Source organism: Felis catus, chromosome D4 (genome assembly GCF_018350175.1).
Source record: "Felis catus isolate Fca126 chromosome D4, F.catus_Fca126_mat1.0, whole genome shotgun sequence".
NCBI classification, from domain to species: Eukaryota; Metazoa; Chordata; class Mammalia; order Carnivora; family Felidae; genus Felis; species Felis catus.
Window position 1 is genome coordinate 16,250,006 of NC_058380.1, and position 24,932 is coordinate 16,274,937.

The window sequence follows — 24,932 nt, forward strand, 5'->3', positions numbered from 1 at the left end:
AGAGGTAGGACAAGATTCCAGCTATCTGAGGGCTCGACTGGGCTGGGGTGGGGGGATCCACTTCCAAGCTCCCTCATGTGGCTACTGTCAGGAAGCCTTAGCTTCTCATCAGACAGGGGTCTCCATAGCCTACTCAACAACTGGTTTTCCCAAATTAAGTGATCTAAGATAGAGGGTGACCAAAATGTCTTCCACAATTTAATCTTGAAGGGGCTTACCATCCCTTCTGCTAGGTTTATTGTACAAACGAACTTGGTACAAAGCAGGAGAAAACTAGACAAAGTTATAAATCCCAGAAAGAAGGGATCATGAGGGGCCATCTTGAAGACTGACTACCCTAGGTCTGTGTTCTCTCTATCACGTGTGCACCGCCCCCCACCCCTGCCTCTAATATATGCTTGGTCTTGCTTCAAGTTCCTGTACCCTAAAGTTCAACCATAAGGGTTTGGTTACGGGTTTAGGGGAAGGAGGTTGAGACTTGAGGTCAATCCACATGCTTTAAAACTATTTCAACAATACTAGGTTATTCTCATTCTCATTTTTGTATATAGCAACCTTGATGGGAGGTTAATTATAGGACAGAACTGAGCATGTCTAGACTTTTTAGTTAAAACTCATCATAAACCATCAAAACTCTTGCCCTACACTATAAATTAATAGATATAATATATACGTATATATTACATGCATATACATATATATATTTTATTTTAACCAATGTTCACTGAGTAAGTTTTCATTGAACACCTACTATGTTTCAGCACTCTTCTGGACGCCTATGATACATCAGTAAGTAAGCATCATACAAAAATCCCTGCCCTCATAGTGTTTACATCCTAGTGGGTAAGAAAGATACCACAAATAAATAAATAAATCAAATATTATGTTAGAGGATGATAAGTCTTATGAAAGAACACAGCAGTGGAAAGGGGATTGTACATTCTAGGGTGGGGATTGTGATTTTTAAACAAAGCAGTGAGGATAGACCAGGTTTAACAGGTCACATTTGAGCAAACACTTGAAGAAAGTGATAAAGCCATGCACACAACTGGAGGAAGGGTTTTCCAGGAAAGGGATAAGCTATGCCAAAGGGCCTGGGTGGGAACGTCTTATGTTCTTCACTGGAGGAGAGTGGGAAGCAATAAAGAGTAGAAGGAGATGAGGTGTGAGAGGTTACAAAGGAACGAGTTTTAAGAGGCCACTGAAAATGTTGGCTTTAGTCTGGGTGAAAAGGGGAGACACTGGATAGTTTGTTTTGACCAGAGGAGAGTAGATAAAAATTAATCCAACAAGGAAGTAAAGATATTCACTATACATAAGTAAGCATAGGCATATGTTTTCATCTTGTTTATGTCCAGTGCTATTTCCATGTCACGACTACTCCCTCAATTCCACCCTCCTCCACATTTTACCCTTTAAAATTCGGCTCGGGCCTTATCAACTGGCTCTCAGGGGAAAGGAATCCCTGAAAGGTAGCATGTGCAATTTCTGTGATATATATACTTCCTGCATGGCTGATTTCAAGGATGGTTGTGTTTAACAATCCGCTCCTGGAATTTTAATAGATCGTCCTGAGAGCCTATATGAAACAGCTCCAGTATGCCGTGTTTGTGCCCCACAGGGCAAACACCAAACACAGTGACTTTTACAGTCGTTGTTACACAAATGTTTAATGTATTCATAACAATTATCACTTCTGAGTACCTATTATATGTCAAACATATAACTCACCCTTTATCAAGTATCCCCTGAAAAGCCTTGCAATTATATAGGCAGGAAGCCATTTTTCCCCCATATATATTCCTCCATTTACCTGGAGGTAAAATAACTTTTCCAAGTTCACTAGCTAATTAATAAGTGACAGTCATGATGTGAACCATGAACTGCTTATGCCTTTCAGGTTGTGCTAGATAATTGACTCTAACCTGAAATTCAAAATATCAGGTGTCTACTATGTACCCATTGTGTACATTTTTCATCACTGTGGAATTGTTGAAGAAAGACAGCATTATTATCAACTCAGCTGAAATCCACTAAATATCATACGTTCATTTTGCACCATGCTATGCATACAAATCGAGATTCCGCTCTCTGCAACAATTTTACCTTCTCTCCTAAAGAAAGACATCTAAATCAAATCAACAGCACCACACTCACCATCCCAACCCTTCACGCTGCGTTCTTTAAAATGACACTTAAGCACCAACTATCCCAGGAAACTTTTTTTTCTGCACAATCTTTCTCTTCCTGGCTCCCCTCAGAATGAAATACATGCCCAAAAGTTGTGTTTTCAAGTATCTTGTGAATATATACAGCACACTAAAACACATGGTTATGTGACAAGCATGTGTTTTATTTCTCTTTTCTCCATTAGGACGAGAACTCTTTTTTTAAGACACGGGATTGTGTCTTAGTCACCTTTACATCTCCACCACCTGGTATGAGATGTAATTTTTCTTTTATCTTTGTTTGACTAAACGAATGATTAAACAGATAAATGCAAGATTCCGGGCAAATATCATCATTTTATATCTGGTATTTCTATTTATATAAGTAGTTCCATAATGTCACAAATTTATGATGGTATTTCAGCTATCATCTATTTCAAAACTCAGAATGAAGCGCTGGTTAGATGCTTGAGCTCTAGAGTCATACTGCCTGCGTTCCACTTTGTTCTCCCACTTTACCAGCTGGGAATTTGCTTTCTCTTTCAAGGCTCTTTCCTTGAAATGATTTTTTCATTTAACTCTAAAATAGAAATGATTTTTATAAGAGTTAAATACATTAATACATATAAAACACATAGAAGAAGCTTGGCAAATAGTAAGCTCCTGAACAGGTGTGCCAGGGGGGCTCAGTCAGTTGAGCATCCGACTCTTGATTTTGGCTCAGGTCATGATCTCACGGGTCGGGTCGTGGGACAGAGCACAGTGTGGGGCTCCCCGCTGGGTGTGGAGCCTCTTGGGATTCAATTTCTCTCTCTACCCTCCTCTCTCTCCCTCTGCCTCTACCTCTCTCCCTCTCTCTCTCTCTCTCTTTCTCTCAAAAAAAAAAAAGAAAAAGAAAAGAAAAGAAAGAAAGAAAAGAGAAAAAAGAAAAAAAGGTAAGCTCCCAAATAAAAATAAATTATCCTTTCACTGGTAAACCTATTGGTAAGCATAAAATACATTTATTTGAGGGGCACCTGGGTGGCTCAGTCAGTTAAGCATCCAACTTCTCACAGCCTGTGAGTTCAAACCCTGCATCAGGCTCTGTGCCAACAGCTCAGAGCCTGGAGCCTGCTTCAGATTCCGTGTCTCCCTCTCTCTCTGCCCCTCCCCTGCTGGCTCTCTCTCTCTCACTCTCTCTCTCTCTCTCTCAAAAATAAAATTAAAAAAAAATACATTTAGTTGATTAAAGATAGCATGGTTTTTGTTCAATGCCAGGGCAGTGATTAATTTTTTCTTAATAAGACATTATCATTTACCATAATAAAAACAATAACAATTTCCACTACTAATTTTCCCAGAAAGATACATATATTAACACCAAAACCAAACTTCACATTCTTTTAACTATTTTCTCCAAGAAAGCTAACAAGAATAATTTGATGCTGATCTCACACTGAGTTTGTTCTCTTACCTGTCTACTCTTCACCAACATGGGACATGTATGAGAATTGGCAATACCTTTTCAGCCCTGGGTTATGCCACAGTGAAATCCAAAACTGGCATAAACAGTCTGGGAGGAACAACAGGGGCTGTTTTAATACAGAAAAATAAGCTGGTGATGACCCACCACATCTGACCTCTCACTGAAATTATTAGGCTAATAGCTATTGTTAACAAAAATTATGTTTCCTAAATTCTCTTATGTCTATCTTCTCCTTTATTCCATCCAGGTAAACTTGAGCTTAAAAATATAATTATAAAGACCCTTTTAATAAATCCTATTTCTGGAGTGTCTGGGTGGCTCAGTCAGTTAAGCTTGTGACTCTTAATTTCAGCTCAGGTCATGATGGAGCCCCGAGGTTCAGGAGATCGAGCGCCTCCACCCTCCCCTCTCCCCACACCGGGGCTCTTTGATGACAGTGCAAAGCCTGCTTGGGATTCTCTCTCTCATTTTTCTCTGCCCATCCCCCAATCCTACTCACTCACTCTCTCTCTCTCAAAATAAATAAACTTTATAATAAATAAATAAACCTTATTCCCTATTCCCATAATGGATTTCCTTATTTCTACAGATTAAACTCATTTTGTCCAATCTGGTTTTGTTTCCACATGGTGTTAACTAGAATATAGCTTTAGTATAGGATGCTCTTTTCTTCGTTCTTTTACTTTCCTTAATGAGATTTCACATTTTCTTAGGAATCTGGGTTCCAAAGTATGGTTAGCATGATATATGTCCACAATTCTTAGGGTTGTATAATACACACAAAAATTTTTGTGAGCAAATTTTGCCAAATAGTCACCAAAACTGGCTGTGTCATGAAGACTGATAATTGGTGAAAATCCCTCAAAAATAATTCAGAAGATCATCATCACAAATTCTATATTATTTTTCCTTTTGTGATGATATATCTCTACATGAACAATCCAGATAATTAACCTGACTCTGTACACACATGAAACTTTGGATAGTGTAAGATACTTTTTACATCCAAAAATATAGCTCAGGGGCGCCTGGGTGGCGCAGTCGGTTAAGCGTCCGACTTCAGCCAGGTCACGATCTCGCGGTCCGTGAGTTCGAGCCCCGCGTCAGGCTCTGGGCTGATGGCTCGGAGCCTGGAGCTTGTTTCCGATTCTGTGTCTCCCTCTCTCTCTGCCCCTCCCCCGTTCATGCTCTGTCTCTCTCTGTCCCCAAAATAAATAAACGTTTGAAAAAAAAAATTAAAAAAAAAAAAGAAAAAAAATATAGGTCAAATATAGTTATTGAGGCTTACTTATTTCTCCAACTATGGAGTCTCAAGACCAGCTTTGACGGTGATTTATTACAAAATAATGTCAGAAATCAGAAATACAAAATGAGTGATTAAAAAGCTCTGGGCTTTTACTTGAATATGGCCTTCTTTTTCCCTACTTTACCACTTCGAACTCTATGCAATACACTCTCCTGGTTCTTCTTATGCTCCTTTTATAAAAACATTTAAATAAAACATCAGATTGCTTCTTGCCTGACCTATAGGCCCCAGGCAGATTAATCTCATTCCCCATTCATATACTACTCCTTTTACCATATGTGGTGTCAACTTCTGTGTTAATGGCCAACTGAAAGGGTGTGATGAGAAGTAGAAAAAGGGAAAATTTGCTTCCATTCACCTCTAGAAAAGGAGAACTATTTAGGGGGGGAAGGGGGGGGGCTCTGCTATTCTCCAGCTTCACGGGAATTCTATAGGTAGGTCCACTTAAAACAAACACTATTTAATAGAATTTAGCTTTATTGAGACCTGTTTTCAAATGGGAAAATTTGTCTAAAAGGTCACTTTTAGCACATGGCCCTAAAGAACACCCTGCCCTTTCTACTATCCCCAGCACCGTGGCTTTGCATGGGATGTGTGCTGTCACATTAATAGAGGACATCAAGTCTAATGGAGACGTGCTGGGGTTCCGCAGAGTGTGAATTATTAACTCAGGTATATGGGAGTGTATTAAACAGTCCTGCAAGGCAGAAGGCATTGTTTAATGCTCTGTTTGTGTCTGATTCCTTTTTGTTTTCATACACCGATGGAAACCAGGTAGGAATGCTAACAAGAAATTTCAAACAGATAAGAGAGAATTTTAAGCTGTTGTCATCAGTCTCAGCTTCTGTCAGTGCATGAAGTAAACAACTTCAGATGAATTAGGCAACAATGAGAGAGACGAAGGATATGGCAGAGGGATGTCAGCATCAACACTATTCCTGCACAATCATTACCAAAGCTCAATTAACTAAGCTTTAAATTCAAGAGAGACAGAGGTCCAGTCCTTCTCTTTTGTTTCTGTAGCTCTTGAGATCCTATTAGAGAAACTGAACTAAAAAATGCTAGCCAATTTTTTATCACATCACTTTTCCACTGAAATACAGATTTCTTTAGAAAGTATCTCATTCTGATAGTAAAAACAGAGAGTAAACGAAAACGGCAACACAGGAAGAAGACTCTTGCTGGGGAAATTAGGGCCAGTCTGGGTATTTCAATCGAAAAGTTGTTTAAAACAAAAAATCATAAAAGTAATACATGCTTATCCAAATACCTTGATCATTTCATCGTAAATCATGTAAGATGTACGTGCAATTGCCAAGCTTCTGACGTAGAACCAAGGCTTTTTTCTTTTATACTAGGGGCCCTCCCGTAGTATATCTTCCATGATTTTCAGGCTCCAGGATTAGCTGTTTTTTGTTTGTTTACTTTTTAGTGGGATGAGGATTCAAAGGCTGTGAACAGCCCTTATAATGAGTACAGCAACTATTCTAATTAGCTACTACTCATGCCCTGCTAGTCATTAAATATTCTGAACATCATCTTTGCTTGTAAAGCAATGTGAGTAAACAATTCCTCTAGATTTTTAAGATTTTTTTTCTCAAATATTTTATCATATTTTCATCCACATTGAACAGCATTTTCAGCCAACTTACCTTTATCAAGTCTTTCTGAAATAGTCACCTGCTTTCATAAAAAAACAACTCTTTTTCTCTGCACTTCCAACTGATACATTTATAAAATAGTTAATTAAATAATAAAGTAGTTAATATTAAATAATACAAATATAATAATATGTACAACCACCAGAGAAAGTTTGGGAAGCAGCCACTGGCTCTTGGAAAGCATGTAAATAAACACAGAAGTATGTGAATCTCCTAGAAAGCATCTACAAGATGCAAGCACTCAGTGAGTCACACACGGTAATCAATATGTTAGAACACACTGGAACAGAAGAATGAGAAAACGTCAAATAATCCAGAAGATCAGTTACCTGGGAGTTAATTAAGAGACCATACACTATACTGTTATATTACTAATTACAAAGATAAAACTATACGCATATTGTCATATCCCAGAACATAACAAAACTATGTGTAATATAAATGAGCTGTAACAGAAAACTTGAAAAATGTGCTCAACTTGCCCAAAAGTATTTCCTTAACTCAAAATTACTTGACTCAAAAATTTGACTCAAAGTATGTGTTTCACTCATGTAAGGAAACTAAATTACAATTTGATTACCACTTAAGATCCGCTTAGAAAAGCAAAGACCATGTATTTCATGTTCATTGGAACACAGCTAAGGTGGTTCCTTGTGTTAAGTGGGCTACATACATTTGCACCAGAAATGATTTTGGCTGTGGACACAGAGATCCAAAATAAAATGGCTATTTGAGTAATCCTCAGTGACATTTTTCAACATGTGCAAGAAAACACTGGTAAATCAGAATGCACCTGTGGTAGGAAGAATTCTAAGATGCACTCCCCCGCAGGATCTCAGACCGAGAGGTTAAGTACATTTTCTCCGGAGTATTCATTCACATACTGATCTAGGTCCTTCTCTGAAGTCATTTTGTAGCTATAACTAATGTCTAAAATCAGTTTACCTTACAATTAGAGAGACTGTCCTGTTTGGGCGGGCGTAACCTAAGCATACGAACCCTTTAAAAGTGGAACATTTTCTTTTGCTGGCAAAAGAAGAAATCAAAAACAGGAAAAAAGTACAGCAAATTTTATTTTGTAAAAATCTGCAGTGCAGTGGTGGATTGCAGTTGCTTTTCTGGGGATACAGTGAATACCGAGTGTTGTTTTATGGGTGGGCTAAGAAAAAAACCAAAGGATGTTTATGCATGGTTCATCACGTGAGGCATACAGTTGTGTGCACAGACATCAAATTACCCTCTGAAATCCAACTTTAGCAATTGAGTCTTAATACCTATTATCCATTTTTTTACATTCTACTGAAATCACAGAAAATAAAACTGAACATAATAGCTGGTCATCTATTCAGACAGACGCAAGAGAAAGGTGACTCTCAAAGTGTGGTCCCCAGACTAGCAACATCAGCATCGTCTGGGAACTTGGAAATGCAAACTCTAAAGCTCTATCCCAGACCCACTAAATCAGAATCTCTGAGAGTAGGCCCAATTATATGTGTTTTAACAAGCCTTCCAGGTGATTCTGAACCATGATCAAGTTTGACAACTGCTGCTAAAAAGACCCTATTATTACTTTAATCTCAATGCCTGCTGCTGGTCTCCACTAGGGACATTATAAGCCTCTGTGAGAATCTTTGTCTGTCCATTTTATGTTATACACATTCCTTTCCTTACAATCTTCTACTTCTCTGTAGGTCTCTCTCCTCTAGAATTTAGATGCGATATTATTATAGAATAAACCTATTTAGAATACTGTTTAAAGTGGTATTTATGCAAAAGTCCACTATGTAATAATACAATTTAACAATTTGAAAAGCCAGAATATGTGATCAGGCTTGTGAATGCCCAAATGTCCCATTCTGTTTGGATATGTATATGCAAGCAAGTAGCTTTCAAGAGAATAATGGTAACACTCCCCTTAAGTAAATCCATACATAAATAGCATGGGATTTCTAAAGCCATTGCACTTGTGCATTGGCATAGATTTGTTGCTATACTTCTGCAAAAATGGAGACTATTGTAATAAAATATATTCTACCAGAACTTAAAGTATCTCATATCACCCTAAGTGTCTTATGGACCCATTAATTATAAGGGGGGGGGGCGGGGGAAGGATAGAAGATAAAATGTGTAGGGGACATAAATGTTTAACCACCACATAGAGTCTGAATAATTAATGGAATGATACCCTTTAGTGCAGAGCCCCATATCTTTAAACTATAAGAGAATATGAGTGCACTATTTCAATATTTAAGCCAAAGTAAGTGATGTAGTTTCTGCATGTGAACTATACGTCCGGGCAATGGATTGAACAAATGCTTCATAATAATAAAATGGCTTTTAAACGTGAATTGGTCTCCTAAGGTATAAGGATTTCCCTAACCAACACAATTTATTCAGAGTAAGATTAGCAAAGACAATTTTTGAAGCAATAATATTCATTACCTCCACATTTTATAATATTGCTAGTTTAGTGTATCTGAAGTGCTCCAGTGTGTTTAGACTGAACTTTCATCACGTCTAAACAGCTTAACTGATAGTTACTTGATAACTCTTTTATGAAGCAGTTTTTTTAATAATGCTTTCATATTTCTGGTTTATGATGCCATTAAAGTCATCATTTGTCACATTAGTAATAGAGAGATTCTTAAAATATCCCTAGCAGCAATTCAGGATGGCTTTTAATGTCAGCATAAATTCCTGTATTACTAAACTAGCTATTTGAAATATTAACAGTGTTGTTTGCAATTTCAAAATATATGTGACAACGTAAGTACAGAACGTAGATCCCTGGTTTAGGGAAAACCAGAAAACCTAAAGGAATAAAGCTAAAGTAGGCTGGCTTGACCTTGTGATAGGATTTAAAAGCAAAGAAAAAAACGTTCCCTTCGTTGTGGAACAGATCGGTGAGGTCGCTGCTACAGAATTATTTATTCTCCACAGACTAAGCAATTTAAAGCGGGGAGTAGTGGAGGAGGGGGGAAATCTAACTTGCCCAGAATTCTATTCTACAGTGAATCTATCTCAATCCAAACGCTCATGGATGTGGTTTCCATTTTTTTCTTAGAAGTTAAAACACTGCATGGCATGCTTCCCCCTGACCCCCCACTCCCATTGCCTCTTGATATGGTGGATTTCTCTAGGGGGCCGTGGTGAGGCCCCAGGGCTCTAAAATCCAATTGGACATAGTTGGTTCGGTGGCACAGGCTTGTGCGCTTACGTAACACCATCCCATCGCACTGTCAGCTGCTCCATTCTTGGACACAAATGGAGTATTAATGTCCAAGAACCCCACTGTTGGGCTGCTTTGGAGACGGGCTTCACACACTCTACGGCTCTGCTCTACATCTGCAGCATCACAGGTGTGTGAAGACTACAGACCTGATCTTCTAAGAGAAGTTTCTCTTCACAGAGGTGTAGTTAGGTCTTACGTTTGGTAGGTATGTACATAATGAAAGCTACCTCAAGGGCCAAACCATGGGCTTAGGTCTATGAGGTAGGGTTGTGTTTGCAAAATGGAGACACTAACAGAAAAGGACCATTTGTTATGGACGATGGGTTATGGTGGAACTACACTCTTTCTTGAACCATAGAGCACCTTTTTCCTGCTCTTGATGCTCCTACTATTTAGTCACACAGAACATGTTAGTTATAAAGTAAAAAGAGCACTGAAATGTAAATCGTAAAATTCTTGTTTCTAAACCCTTTTAGTGTTAATGTGCACTTGGCCAATCTTATAATCTTGCTGACCTCATTCTCCTCATTTCCATAATTATTAACTATATTTGTTTTATCAACTGCAAAGTGTGAATACAGGGTTATTAATTAAGCTATAGTTGACACTTCAAAATGTTATTTATTAATATAGTTATTTTGCCTTCAAATTATCTATTTGTCTACTGTAACACTGGTCTACATACTACCATTATTGAAACTTTTTTTTTTTTTACCTCTACCTTTGGACATGAGAGGAAAACAGGAAGAGAATGTCACAGTCAAAATTTTCATGCCTGACTATACCAAGTTATTCCTCTTTCTAAAAGAACTACATTCAAATAAACTGTTGACTGTTGTCACTATGAATGGATGGTGAAATAATTTTGTTACTGAAGACGTCATTTATCCACTGGAAATGTATCTTAATTCTCAATGGCATAAGCCTTTCTCTAGTTCCAAGTGTTAACTGGGCCCATGAGGAGTAGGGCTTTCATGAAAAAGAGACCAAGTAACTTTCAACAAATGAGAATAGGGAATGGCCATCACGATTTCCCATCTATCTGCATTTGTTAGGCTTCTCCAGAGAAAAAGAACCAATAAAGTGTGTGTGTGTGTGTGTGTGTGTGTGTGTGTGTGTGTGTGTGTGTTTGAATAGAAGTACTATATATATAGGAAGAGAGAGAGCGCGCGCGCGCGAGAGAGACAGAGAGAATGAAACTTATTATAAAGAATTACCTCACAAGATTGATTGATTATAGAGGCTGACAAATCCCAAGACCTGCGATGGCAAACTGGAGAACCAGTAGCTGAAGGTGCCAATTCTATTCTGAAAGCTATCTGGCTCAAGTCTCAAGAAAACCCTGTTTCAGTTGGAGTCTGATGGCTGGGAAAAACCAAGATCCCCTCTTAAGACAGTAAGGTAGGAGTTCCCTCTTATTTGTGGGAGGGTCAGCCTTTTTGTTCTGTTCAGGTCTTTAATGGATTGGGTGAAGCCCACTAATCTGCTTTATTCTGCCTACTGATTCAAATGTTAATCTCACCCAGATACCCTAAAGGACATTCCCAGAATAATAAGTGACCAAATATCTGGGCATCAGTGGCCCAGACAAGTTGCTCCATAACATAAACCATCACATAATCAAAGCTCAGAGGATGGGAAATGCCTTATTACATCCTAAGATTCCTTGGTAGATGGGTACCTAATACCCAAAGTAGAGTGGGGTCATTTTGACTAATCTAATTGATTTAGGAACTAGTTAACTATATTACAAAGTAGTAAAATTGGGACCAAATGCATGGATAAATCTATACAGTCCAGAACAAAAAGGTTCTGTTCCAACAGCAGATGGGTTGAAGGTTTTTGGGTTGCATCCATCTTCTGCCCTGAACCTTGTAGACCATGTTTCTTTAAATCTGAATCCTGCACCAGGCATCACAGTGGCTCAGTTGGTTAAGCACCAGACTTCAGCTCAGGTCATGATCTCGTGGTCTGTGGGTCTGAGCCCTGCATGGGGCTCTATACCAACAACTCAGAACCTGAGTCTGCCTCATATTCTGTGTCTCCCTCTTTCTCTGCTCCTCCCCCACTTGCACCCTGTCTCTCTCTCTGTCAAAAATAAGTGAACATTAAAAAAAAAAAAACTGAATCCTGCACCAATTCCCCTCCCCGCCAACCCCCACCCCACCCCATAATCCTCTAAGTTTACTATAAGTGTTCTGAGGACTACTGGACAACACACCCACAATTCACATTTTACTCCATATACTTAGCAAAATATAGACTCTATTTTCTCTGGATTGCAGAACTTATTCCTAGTTAATTAGCAATTTTCTAACTCATGATTATCTGTCCACATAAGAGTATTAATTATTAATTAAGTCTTCCATGGAAGACTTGTTTTGTTATATAAGCTTAATGATTCTTATTAGATATTACAATAAAAACTTCGTTAAATACCATTTGAAAAGCAACAATTTAACTAAAGTTGTTCTTATTGACTGCTACAATGAAAACCTGAGATTTTAACAACTGTATTACTATTTAGTGAAATGCATAAAGAAAATTGTCATATTCGGTAAACACTTAAACTTACCTTTAACTTCTAACTAATAAAAAAATGAAATCAATAGAGATGTAAACCTAGGTAACAAATACAGATGTGTTTGTGTGTAGGTGTGTGTGTATTGTACTAGGAAAAAAATGATACGAACGTTTGCTATCTTCATGAAAAGAAATAATAACATTCCCATTGTGTATATTTAATCCAGAGCAATAAAACAGAATTAAAAAAAAAAAACAACACCTGTGGTGTGTATAGTTTTCTACTGCTTATATCCAAATGCTAACAACCTAGGTAACTTCATACAAATTGACTATCTTGCAGTTCTCTGAGCCAGAATTCTGACAAGGTTCTCATTGGGCTGAAATCAAGGTTTTGGCAGGGCCGCATTCAGTTCTGGAGGCTCTGGAAAAGACCCCGTTTCCTTGTCTTTTCCAGTTTACAGGGCCGCCTGCTTTCCTAGGCTTGTGGCCATTCCATCTACCTTCAGTGAAAACACTGTGGCACCTCCCTGTCCCTTTTCCATCCTCAAATTCTCTCTCACCATTGTTGGGAAAGGTTCTCTACTTTTAAGGACTCCTGTCCTTGAAAAGATTGAGCCCATGCAGATACTCCAAGATGACACTTCAGCTGGAGGTCCTTAACCTTAATCACACCTGCAAAGTCCCTCTTGCCATGTAAGGCAACAAAGATTTTGCCATTCACAGGTTCCATGGATTAAGACGTGGGCACCTTTGAGGGCCATTATTCTGCCAACCATATGTGATAAAATTGCTTTAGAAATATATGTTAATAGACAAAGATCTCTTAGGTTTTATTTTTCTTTTCAGCAAAGTAATTTGCATAATATTAGCTCCTTCAATTAGAAAAACTAGAAAATGCTTTCATATGATAACTTGGAACCAAGAACATATTTAAAGAAAAAAATTTACAGAATTAACTATATATCCTAATTAATAGCCCTTCTCAATTACTAATAAAGCAGTCTGTATTATAACTGAAATCAATTTGTCTTCATTTTTAAAATATCTTCTGCACAGTTGTGGCTTGATAATTAAAACATTATGTCCAGGAACCATCTCCTTCTAACTCAGAGTCATTATTGTCTGGTGAAGTCATTAACTTGGATTAATTGGGTAAGAGTGGTATAATAATCTGTGGATGACTTCCAACTCTTAGGAGAGCACTGAAAAACTCTGTTATCTTTAGGGTAGCATATAAATTTAAGCTCCATTAAGTCAGGTGCTGTATCTCCTTTGGTTCACTTCTAGGGCAGTGCCTATCACACAGTAAATGGTGAGTAAATATTTTTGAAAGAACAATGAAAAATTGAATGAGTCTGTATATTGACCAAGAGGTATTAAAGTGTAAGAGGACCTAGAAAAAGTTAAGAATAAATGTAAGTTATAATTAGAATGTTTCACTTTAGATCAATTTTCAGAGACTAGTGATGATTTTTGCATCATTCCTTACCTAAAAGCCAGTTTGGAATATTTAATTTGCAATATATGGGAATCTGTTGCATATATAGAACTTCTAGATATGTTAGGTCATTGATCTTCCTTCACATACTTTGTTCACATACTTACTAAGTAAAAGATTCGGCTTTATGAGGGAGGCTTCAGAAATAATAAAGCAAATAAACGTATTAAGATAAAAAAAAATGGGGCACCTGAGTGTCTCAGTCGGTTGAGCGTTGGACTTCAGCTCAGGTCATGATCTCACTGTCCATGAGTTCAAGCCCCACGTCAGGCTCTGTGCTGACAGCTCGGAGCCTGGAGCCTGTTTAGGATTCTGTGTCTCCCTCTCTCTCTGCCCCTCCCCAGTCATACTCTGTCTCTCTTTCTCTGTCAAAAACAAATAAACATTAAAAATGTTTCTTTTAAAAAGATATTTTTTTTTTCTGATGCTCTTGTGTTAGATGTTGCAAGAAATGCAGTTTGCCCTCGCTGGAGAGAGCAGTGGCACATGAGGGAAAGAAAGTTCTCCGAAGTTCACTGAAGCTAAATGCCTACTGACTTTGAGAAGCATTAACTACCAAAGCAGACCAATCACACTCTCAGAAAGAGGTTTTCCAATCCCTAACACCTGCCATTCTTTCCATTCAGGCGCCATCTATCCCTTCCTCTGAAGCAAGTCTTATGAAGAACAAATTCTTAGAAGAGAGGAAATAAATGCTACCAAGGTCTTTAGGAGAACTTGTGGTAGAAATACCCTGCAAAGCACTTTGCTTGGTACCAACTCATTAGGTAGCAGCATTTGCAGTGGCGTGGCCCTTTTCTCCCTCAGGAAGGTGTTTTTGTTCATTTTTCTTAATGACATTCGGATTGAACAGCATGCCCCCTTAGGACTGGCTTGTCTACAGAAAGAATAGGAATAGTCATTTAATGCCATACCCCAACATGATTAAATTGTACCCTCACTTAATGCAAAGTTCTACCATCATAGCTGTCAGGTTTTCACCTAAATATTTTTGTTTGTTTGTTTATGATCAAATATTTCTTCTAGTGGCTAGAATAATGCCTAGCTCATAGAAGTGGCTAAATATACACTTAAGTGACTAAAATGATATTTCTTTCCAAACAGAATTGTCCTTTTGCATTCCTAATGGGTTTAATATTTTTAAAAACATATTTTGATATTTTTGTCATGTCAGTATCATTTTTTCCTCCCTCTAGAAACCCTCTGCTATCTATAGTAAGCCAGATATATCATTGTTCCAGTGACAGAGAGGATTAGAATAGAATAAAAAGTCTCAGCAATTCTATGTCAAGATGCTAGTCTTACAAACACAATTTAAAAATGGGCAAAAGGAAAAAAATAAATACATACATTCATATATACATATGGGCAAAGGATATGAACAGACATTTCTCCAAAGAAGATATACAAGTGGCCAATGAGTACATGAAAGAATGTTCAACATCACTAATTATTAAGGAAATACAAGTCAAAACCACAATGGCATACCACTTCACACCCAACATAACTATTATCAAAAAAAAAAGAAAAAGAAAAAGAAAAAAAAAAAAAACAGGGGCACCTGGGTGGCTGAGTCGTGAAAGCATCCGACTTCAGTTCAGGTCATGATCTCGCGGTTAATGGGTTCGAGCCCTGAGCCGGGCTCTGTGCTGACAGCTCAGAGCCTGGAGCCTGCTTCGGATTCTGTGTCTCCCTGCCCCTCTGACCCTCCCCTGCTCGCTCTGTCTCTGTCTCTCTCTCAAAAATAAATAAAACGTTTAAAAAAAATTTTTTTAAAGCATTGGAAAAGGTATGGAGAAATTGAAACTACACTGTGAAAAGAAGTATGGTGGCTCCTCAAAAAATTAAAAACATAATAACCATTTGATCCGGCAATTCCACCTCTAAGGATATACCTAGAGAATTGAAATCAGGGACTCAAACAGATTTGTACACCAACGGCCGATGTGCATAGCAGTATTATCAACAATAGCCAAAAGGTGGACACCATCCAATGTCCATAAACAGATGAATGGATTAAAAACTGTTCTACAGGGTGCCTGGGTGGCGCAGTCGGTTAAACGTCCGACTTCAGCCAGGTCACGATCTCGCGGTCCGTGAGTTCGAGCCCCGCTTCGGGCTCTGGGCTGATGGCTCAGAGCCTGGAGCCTGTTTCCGATTCTGTGTCTCCCTCTCTCTCTGCCCCTCCCCCGTTCATGCTCTGTCTCTCTCTGTCCCAAAAATAAATAAATAAATAAATAAAAACGTTGAAAAAAAATTAAAAAAAAAACTGTTCTACATACACAATGGAATATTATACAACCTTAATAAAGGGGTGGTGTGCTTTGAAGATGGAGGGGAGGGACCAAAAGCCAAAAAATACAAGCCACCATGAGAAGCTGAAAAATCAAGGCAACAAATTCTCCCCTCAAAGTCTCCAGGCTTGCCAACACCTTGATTTCAGAATTCTGACTTCCAGAAATGTAAGAGAATAAATTCATTCTGTTTTAAGCCAGTCAGTTTGTGGTAATTTGTTACAACAGCAATAGAGAACTAACACGACAATCAGAGAAAGACTGAATAACTGTTCCAAGGAAAGGAGACTATAGAGTCAGGATAAGAACAGTCTGTGATAAGAATTCAGTTCATTTACTATAAAGAATATTATTGAGGCAATTATAAAACTTGAATGGTTATCTAAGGATTATGGTTAATGTGAATTTCTTTACTTTTTATGATTGTTTCCTGTGGTTGTGTAGGAGAATGGTCTTGTTTGTGGGAAATACAGTGAAGATTTTGTGGGTGATGGGGCATCAGGTTAACAACTTACTTTGAAATGGTTCAGAAAAAAATCAGACTTTTAAAATGAGGAAATAGGTTAGTGTTCCACAGATGCTCACATCTGCCTTACATAAGTTCTTTGAAAACCAGACCCTGAAATACACGTGTGTGTGCCAAAGGCTTATTAGAGTACTTTCTGAATCACCTGTAAAGAAGTGAGGGCAGCAGAACTGGGCACAGGGAGAATCTCAACACCGATACCGCAGCAATAGTGATATTCAGGGTTACATCGAGCTCTGGACCTGGGATGGTTCTTAAGAGTTGCCTTGAATTGAGCCCCCTAGACTCAATTCAAGTCCCCTTGTAATAAATTTCTTTCTCTCTGCCTCTATGTCTTTAAATTTCCACATCAAGCAGTCACTGGATGCGAGCTGCCCCAAAGTGCTGGTGCAAGCTTGGGTAACACAGCCCCCTTCCACCAAAGGCAATCTGTACAAACCATCAGCAGCCAAGACTCTCAGCAGCAGGAATGATTGGCACAGCCCTCAAAGGGGAAACCGGGCAGTGCAACATCGTGTTGTCTACACCCTCTTAGGGAAATTTATGCCCTTGTAGGAGGAGGAACAGAAAATAAGGAAAAAGGTCATAGCATAATATGGCTGGAGTCCATTGGTGATCCAGGACCCTCCCCAAGGTCAGCCCAAAAAGTGAGACTAAGAGAATAATACAACTCAACTCAGATAGACTGAATGAGAGCCTAAGAAACCCAGCCTGAGGCCACACTGCCCTTCTGGATATAGTAGAGGATATGTGAGGGCAGCCTCACAGAGTTTTGCGCTGTGACATAAATGGAGTAGTTGAGGGTTGGGGGAGCTCCCAGAATGAACAGTTTAGGGGATAATGTGAACAAGTGATAAACTAGAAGAGGCCTGGGGCTTGCGGAGCCCCCAGAATGAACAGTTGTGGGACTAACGTGAACAAATGATGGACCAGAAGAGGCCTGGAATCATAATAAAAGGCTAGACTTGGGAGAGACCTCACGACCAGAGAGCATGTTCAAGACTAATGACTTCAGTGATGGGTACCAATTGGTGCCCAAAAGGATGATTCAAGCTAGTCATACTCAGCAAGGATAAGCACTGGAAGGCCAAGGACAAGATCAGAGCATCCACACCACACAGCAGACTAGCTGAGACCCAGAGACAGTCCCCAGATCAAAATGTGACTGATATCTCATAACTCCATGTGGATTATTTACGTCCTGCAGCATTGGGTAATTTACTCATTCTCTCAGCAAATAATTACTGAATGTCAGTTTTAGGTTCTGGGAATACATCAATGAGCAAAACTTATTTTTTAAAAAAACATTCTCATGGAGCTTATGTTCTATTAAGGAGAAATAATCAGTTAAGTAACTGAACTCTATATGTTTCAAAGACTAAGGATTTACTGATGAATTGGATGTGGAAATGTAAAAGAGATTAAGAATGACTAATACAAAAGAATAATGCTCGGTAATAAAAAAATAAATGAACTCTTAATATAACAACATGGATGAATCGCAAACAACTGTGTGTAATGAAAGCCAGATAAAAAGGAACATACTCTATAATTCCATTTATATAAAATTCTAGAAAATGCCAATAGTCTATAGTGACAGAAAGCAAATCTGTGGTTATTCGGAGGTGGGGGAGAGGTAAAGAGGGAAGAATTACAAGGAAATTTTTAAAGGTGATAACATATCCATTATCTTGCTTATAGTGATGGTTTTGCAGGTGTGGTAATTAATTTTATGTGTCAACTTGACTGGGCCACACAGGGTGTCCACATATTTGATGAAACATTATTCTGTTTCTGGATGATGTTAGCACTGGAATTGGAAGACTAAGTATTGCAGATTGACCTCCCCAAAGTGGACAGACCTCATCCAATCCACTGAAGGTCTGAACAGAACAAGAAGGCTGAATAGGAGAGAATTGGCACTGACTGCCTCTCTTTGGCTGCATCAATGTTCTGCCTTCAGTATTGGGCTCAGACGAACTGTATTATTGGCTGTCCTGGGTCTCCAGCTTGCTGACTGCAGATTTTGGGACTTCTTAGTCTCCATAAGCAGATGAACCAATTCCTCATAATAAAACTCTCTACCTTCCCTAGTCCTGTCTACTTTGTCTCTCCCTCTCCCTCTCTTTCTCTCTCTCTCTCTCTCTCTCTCTCTCTCTCTCTCTCTCTCTTTCTGATTTGTCTGTTTTTCTGTCTCTTGGGATCCTGTGTAGAAGTTGTTCTCATTAAACACCAGTCAAGTCCATTCACTGTTCTATCTACAAATTTAGTTTCATTTTCTACTTAACAATTTTTTTTCCAACGTTTTTTATTTATTTTTGGGACAGAGAGAGACAGAGCATGAACGGGGAGGGGCAGAGAGAGAGGGAGACACAGAATCGGAAACAGGCTCCAGGCTCTGAGCCATCAGCCCAGAGCCCGAAGCGGGGCTCGAACCCGTGGACCACGAGATCGTGACCTGGCTGAAGTCGGACGCTTAACCGACTGCGCCACCCAGGCGCCCCTCTACTTAACAATTTAAACAAACTGAAATACTTCATATATACACATAAATATACATACACATAAATAACATACATATATATAACACAAATATATGTGTATGTTTTATATATATTATATACATACATATATTTATATATTATTTATTTATTTATATACACACATATATCCTATTGGTTCTGTTTCTCTGGAGAACCCAAAATAATGTAACAGGAATGGGGGTGCCTGGGGGCTCAGCCTGTTAAGCATCCACCTTCAGTTCAGGTCATGATTTCATGGTTCATGAATTCAAGCCCTGTGTCAGGCTCTGAGCTGATGGTGCAGAGCCTGCTTAGGATTTTCTCTCTCCCTCACTCTCTGCCCCTCCCCCACTTGTGCTTTCTCGTTTCCAAAATAAATAAAATTTTAAAAATATACAACAGGTATATGCATATGTCAAAATTTATAGATAGATAGATAGATAGATAGATAGATAGATTTTAAATGTGCACAGTTTTAAGGAACTAAAAGCATAGATTTTTTTTTTATTTGCCAAGATGGAAAGACTACTCATCAGAATGACTCATGAAGAAGGGTTCAGTTTGGAACTAAAAGAAAAAAACTCTATTCTCTTTATATTCTACACACTCTACTCAAAGTGGTTCACTTCTGACATCAGATATGTGTGGGTTTTCCACACCAACCAATTCTCCAACTTCATATGCTACAATTCAGTCATGACACTAAATACCCAGAGTTAGCATAGACCCCACAAGTTGGGGGCTCACTCCCACAAGACTGCCACTCATTTCAGAGGCCAATCACAAGAAGTAGGTACCCAGGTTACCTACACTTCTGTCTGATTTGGCTATAAATCAAGGGTAGCCACAATTCCCTCCTCAAGTGGGATCATTTGCTATAATAACTCACAAAACTCAGGGAAATATTTAGTTATGTTTACCAGTTTATCATGTAATAAAGGGTATGATAAAGGATACAGATAAATAGCCATATAAAGAGATACCTAGGGGAGGTCCAGAAAGGTCCCAAGCCCAGGAGTTTCTGTCCCTGTGGAATCTGGGTGTGCGACCCTCCTAGCACGTGAATGTGTTCACTAACCTAGAAATTGTTCTCCAAAGCCCATACTTTAGGGATTTTATGAAGGCTTCATCATGTAGGCAAGAATGATTATTAACTCAACTTCTTCCTCTCTCAGGTCCGAGGATAGGGGATAGAGATATAAGTTCTAAGTTTCTAATCATGGCCTGGACTTTCCGGTTACCAGCCCCCATGCAGGAGTCCACCAAGAATCACCTCATTAGAGCAAAAAAATATTCCGATCACCCAAGAACTTCCAAGAGATTTAGGAACTCTGTGTCAGAAACCAGGGTGAAAGACCAAGTATTACAACAAAATATGCTCCTAGCACTAACTGCTTAAGAAATTACAAAGGTTTTAAGAGTTCTGGCTTGGAGCTAGGGATAAAAAGCAAAATATATATTTCTTATTACACCACAGTATCACAGATACATGCTATGTTAGAGATATCTACCAAATAACCAAGTGAATTGTTTTGTTGGGGACTGTATATTCAAGTCTAGAGTTTAGGATTGGGACAGAACATGAGATATAAATTTGGAAATCATGGCACTGAATAACATTCCTCAGAAAGTAAGTGTTCTTAAAGAACAGAAGTCTGAGAACTGGGAATTCTTTTATTTAGAGCTTGAGAAAAGGAGTAAAAAAACAGTCATTCAAAAGTATTGTCAATAAGGGCAAGAAAAACCAGGATAATATGCTTATGCCATTGAAAGATATTGCCTCAAATATAAAAGAGTAATCTAAATGGATGATGGCAAAAAGTTGCCTATTAAACTTAACAAAGCAGACGCCCTCATTATGAGTAATTTTTTTTAGGGTGAGGTAGGGTAAAATACTGGACTGTTGTGGATTAAAGAGAATGAGGAGGGAGACACTGAAGATGGAAAGTACTGATGACTCTTTAGAGATGTAATACAAAATAGAATAAATAAATGAGGAGCTAGCCAGAGACTGAGATAAAGTCAAAAAATCATTTTCTTTTTAATATGGGAGCAACATATTTGGTGCTGATGGAAATGATCCAGTAAAGAGAAAAACATGATAATGAAGTAGAGAAGGAGAGAATTTCAAGTGATATAGTTTAAGTAGGTGAAGGGAGACGGTGTCTAGTGGACAAAGAGAGGAATTAATCATAGACAGGAACACAGTGATCCACACACAGCAACAGGAAGCAGGGTGAAGTAGATGGGCAGAGAAGTGCATGGCCAATGGCCAATGTGGTGGTGAGAGTTTGTGGAAGTTCTCTTCCGTTTGCCCCTATTTTCTTTCAGAAAAAATAAGAAAGTGGTGTCTTTAGCAGAGAGTGACACATGAGAGGAGATGCTAAAGATTTACGCAGAGAAGAGAGTATGACATGGTCATGAACACATATGAACAAATCAGAACAATGCATCACGATTTCAGGGCAGTAAGATGGGCCTAAGTGAGATCAGCGCCCAAGAACAGAAGCCCTGACAACACGGCTGTGTGTTTTCCCATAGCAAAATGTGGCTGTGCTGATATAGACATAGAGCAGTCAGAGGATTATATTTTACAAGGTTTGGTGTTTTGCCAGATAAGTACCACACACCATGCAAGGACAAAACACCTGAAAATGTATGCAAAGGAGGGACTGAAATGAAAGATCATGAAATTAAAATGCATAAGAAAGTAATTGAAGACCAGGCAGTGAATGAAGGATGATAGGGATGAAAACGAAATAAGACAATAGATTATATATCCCAATAAAGTGGAAGACCTACAGACAGACCTACAGAGTGAGCCAAAAAGATAGGGTATGGTGGTCAGAGGTAGCACATTTGAAGCTGAGATTCTGGCGAATTGGAGTTATCAACAGAATAAGCTCTAGTGTCTGCCATGGGAGTGGTTAGTGAATCAGATGGGGTCGAGCACAAGACCCATTACTGAAGAACAGATAAATGAATTGAAGGAGGAAGATGTAGAGAGGATACATATAGGCAGAAGCAGGACTGGAGACAGTGACCATGAAACAAATCAACATTTTCAGCAATGATGAGAAATGCCATGGGAATCAATAGATGACTCTAACAAGGTGTGGTAGAGAGTAGTACAGTCTAATAATGTGAGGTTGTAAATTGTGTCTTTTTAGAGGAAAGAGAGGAAGAATGGTCCAGAAGTGAGGATCAGGATCTGGGTTCCTTTGCTTACAGTGAACCAATAAAATGAAAGGAGATGAAGAGAAAAAACACTCCACTGGAGATCATTTGCAGAGAACGATGTCCTCTAGAATCAATTTCACCTAAAGGAAAGGAAAAGATAAATGAACAAAGCAACCATCAGATGAGAGACTGAGTACACAATGGATTTTGATGATAAGGATTCGAGTTTCAGAGGCACATCAGAAATGTTTTAGGATCTGATGAGGGGTGAGAAATGCTATCATAATGAGCCATATGTGGATGACAGGTATAAAAACTGCTGATGACGGGTACAAACAAGGATATTAACTTAGTTTCAGGAGACAGCAGCAAAGCAAGGAGTTTCAGTGGAAAGAAGAGCTATAAGGAACTCACTAAGGCCAAGTGGAGTTCCGGGCCCCTTCTGTAATCAGGGAAGGGGGTTTTGCAAGGAGGAGGGAGATGCAGACATCAAAGAATGGGGAACTAAAAGAGAAAGAAAAGAAAAAAAAGAAAGAAAAGAATCCTCATAGGGAGTTCAAACTTTGAGTTGACTGAATACTTACCTGGAAGTGACCTACAAAGCAGGAAAAATAAAAATTACCCTCATAATTTTTAAATTTCTGCTTTATTTGGTCAACGATAGAAATCAGGGCACAAAAAAAGTTTATTTCAGCTATAATATAATATAGAATGCTTCTTCTCTTAATGAACACATGAAAAGTAATGAATGTATTTCGATCACATTACATGTGAGGGCTCATGTAAGATTCTTAAAATTCTGTTTGCAGCAAAATATCTGCATATCACATGGTTACAAACCTTGGCAAGAATAGAAACAGGGTACCAGTTAGAAGACTATGACATTAATCTAGCAAGAAATCATTGTGGATATGATCACAAGTTTCACATCAGAAGTAGTTGCATCAGATTCTAGATATATTTTGATGGTAGGGACAATAGAATGTACTGACAGATGATTATATGAAGAAGGGCTTATGACAGACAGGAATCTGGATACTCCAAGATTGTTGTCCTGAAGAATTAGATAGCAAATCTGTCTTAAAGAAAGGTGGTGTGGGCTGAAGATAAAAATTTGCGTGTCCCTGGTATACAGAAAGAAATAGAAAGACAGATACAGGGACAGATATAGATGTAGTCTTAAGGAAACTGAAATAATGCAAAGAATGAGTATATACAGGAAAGAAAGAAGACCAAGTTTTCAGCCTAAGGCATAGTCTGGGATCTGATAATCCAATCACTTCTCAGTGGTGAAAAACCGAACTAGTGATCATGCTATTTCCTGGCCCTAAAATGAAGTATAGAGGGGAGATAGAAAGGGAGGGGGAAAGAGAGAGAGAGAGAAAATCTGAGCAGTATGTTCAAACACTGTACAGACTTTAAACATAAGGTTCTAGAGAGGGATACCTTGTTGACTCAGTCGGCTAAGCATCCAAGTTCAGCTCAGGTCATGATCTCGTGGTTCATGAGTTTGAGCCCCGCATCAGGCTCTGTGCTGACAGGTCAGAGTCTGGAGCCTGCTTCAGATTCTCTGTCTTCCTTTCTGTCTGCCCCTACCCTGCTTGCGTGAGCTTGCTCTCTCTCTCTCAAAAATAAACATTAAAAAAATAATAACGTTCTATACAGAATTTAATTGGCATGAGAATATTTTCCTATTATAATGTGAACATATAAAGTGAAGAAAGCAAGATAAAGAACTGTATGTGCATTGTGATCCCATGTATTTTTATGTGTAGATGAACATGAATTGGAGTGTGTATATGTAAATATTATGACTTAGACACATCCAAACCACATGTGTTGAAAACTGATTCTTAATTATGCTATCAGAAATCACTTCTTTCGTGAACTCTCACTCTTTAGCAGTAGCAGAAAAATTAAATTGTGTTGTATCCTGACATTTTAGACTCTTTTAATTTAAAATTTTGTCTACTCCAAGTAAATATTCATTACAACTCAAGTATTATTATTTTCTCAGCCATTATTTAGTCACCCTTCTTGAACATTCCTCCCACTGCCAAAGATAACTTTCCCCAATTCTCCTGGGAATTTTTTTCTGACACAATAACATATAATTTTAATAATCAAAAGAAATTTTAAATGGGTCAGAATACTTGTCCCATCTTCCAAAGTTCTAATGGCAATCAAACAAAGTGATGTGTTAACATTTTAGAAAACTATAATGTGTGCTATAAATATATTCTATTTTCAGCTCATTGGGATGCACTAAACAATTGTTTCAGTTTCTGGTTACATTTTAAACACTGTGATAATGAATCCTATACATGTCTGAGTCCATGTGTGAAACCTGCTTACTAAAGAAAAGTGCATCTCTCTATATACAATCAATCAGAAAAATGTGGAACTTCTCTCTAGAAAGGTTGTATTAGAAATTATCTAGAGAAAGGAGTCAGGGCAGCATGTATAGTTTGAAAATGATCTCAAGATAATACTGATATAAGCTTTATCTCCCCTACCACACAGATTATGAATCACTTCTCTCTGTTATCTATAC